Source organism: Centruroides sculpturatus, unplaced genomic scaffold (genome assembly GCF_000671375.1).
Source record: "Centruroides sculpturatus isolate CEXI.00-Female unplaced genomic scaffold, Cexi_2.0 scaffold161, whole genome shotgun sequence".
NCBI classification, from domain to species: domain Eukaryota; kingdom Metazoa; phylum Arthropoda; class Arachnida; order Scorpiones; family Buthidae; genus Centruroides; species Centruroides sculpturatus.
Genome location: NW_019384373.1, coordinates 721,142 through 723,398, shown reverse-complemented (window position 1 = coordinate 723,398; position 2,257 = coordinate 721,142).

Here is a 2,257-nt window from a genome sequence, read left to right as displayed (position 1 = left end):
GGATGATTATGCAACCCCAATTTTATGTAACGTTTTCATCAAATAGTTTAAAAGAAACAAGCATCCTTATCTTTTGCTGTCATGATTGAAATTAATTAAATAGGTACTAAAACTGATGCAATTACGTATATACCACTTCGTAAAGTGATGCAATAACATCAAAAAAATTTAAAGTATAATAAAAAATAAAATAATATAATATAACAAATTTATAATTATTTTTTTAAAGCACGATTGGTTATAAAATTAAGATGAAATTCAATAGTATTATTAATAAATGTTGTCAATGTAATGCTCATTTTATAATAAATAATAGATGTGTAGATATATTTCTAATTTTAAATAGCTTTCAAAAAATTCCAAAAATAAGATTTAAAATTAAATTATTTGACAATAAATTATATTTATATATAAATTACGTGCCTATATATATATATAGGCACGTAAACAAAGTATTCATAGAACTAGTACATTTTGAAGGAAAATAGTACATTTTTTGAAGGCGCTTCAGTACGTTTTGAAATTTCATTGCGGCAACACTGTATACCATGCAGATTTCATTTCGGAAACGTGGGATAAAAACCATGTAAGAAATAACAAATGACCCTAATATCGTACAGTAACTATATGTAAGAAAATAGGATATTAACAATTGGTATTTTTTCAATTTTTTTTCTCTTTACAATAACTTGAATTTTGAAGTTCCATAACGATTTTCCTTCGTCTTCCATATTCAACTGTTAAACCAGAAATCAGTGATTCTAATGCAAATATAGCTTTCGCGTACCAAAACTTATCTTTACTTGGCTGAGTAAAACTACATGCGATGATATTATTATCGGTTGTAAAAAAATTAATGGTAATTAGTAAAAAATTACTTAGAATAATACTTTCAATTAATATTGCATATAAAACATGACTTTGGATTGCATTGGAGTCAGTTGATGGCATTTACAGCGCTCGAAAACAATATCGCCANCCAACAATTCTCAACAAGAAGAGCCTAATTGATACAGCAGGACTAGGAGATGTAGACAAGCAGAATATTGATGAGTTACTGCAGGTTTCTGGTGAGAGCCTTACCAATGGTATCCTTCAAAAACTAGCAGAACAAGGAATGTATGTAGAAATAAAAAATAAATAATGTTTTCGAATTAAAAAACTTTTACGTAAATATTATCGTAATGAACGTGAAAGTTTTTTAAAGGTTATCAAAATGTTCATTTTAGGTAATTATTAGAATGCATCTTCATAACGTGGTTATCATCACTTTGCAAAGAATAGCAATGAAATCGTTTGAGCACCAATATTCAGAAGCTACTCGATATATGCATGTGAGAGTGCCTGATTTTATTTTTCTTCTATAAACTCTTACAAGATTATATAAATTAAACAAATTAACGTTTAAAATTTATATTAACCGCAAAAAAGTTATATAAAGATATTTTTTTAACCATTAATAAAAAGATAAAAGGATATGATCGTGTTTTCCATTAGATTTACATCTTTTAGAAGCTGACATATCTTCCGAATGTATCAGCCGAAATTTTTTGCGAAATTCATTTATTGGCCACGACTTATAACATTTTGAAAAAAGGACAATAGGAAACACGAAAAAGACCTTTCAATAAAAGGAAGGGACTGATGACATTTGGGCTCGTCATCACCAAAAGTTCTTCCTCGCTCGAATACCTCCGTGGTTTTCCTCTATCAATGATTCCTTGAAAAAGTAATAGAACTCTAACAGAACTTCACCTATCCAGCATTGTAAGGTATCTATATTATTTATATGTAAACTTTTTTTCTCAACTTTGATTTAGCAGACTACTTAATTACCGGAAACTATGCTTTAAACACTAGATATTCTTAGTAGTTGTTACTGCTTATGTTATAAGTTTCACTATATAAGGTGATATACAGATTTATTATTAATTTTTAAAACAGCATAATTTATTTATAAACACTATGAAAACCTATTTTATAAAAAGAAAATTATAAAATATAAATTTATAATATATATATCCTTCAATTGTGTATTTGTTTGTCGTATTATATATATACATGAATCATGTATATATTCGGGTAATATATTTACAGAGGAACATCGTTTAACTAGTATAATTCGTTCGAAAATATAACTTCTAATGCGAAACACTCTTTAAGCGAAAAACTTTTCCTATAGAAATAAATGTAAAATACGATAATTCGTTTCACATCGAAAAAATAATATAATATTTTATATTGAACATGTATTCAA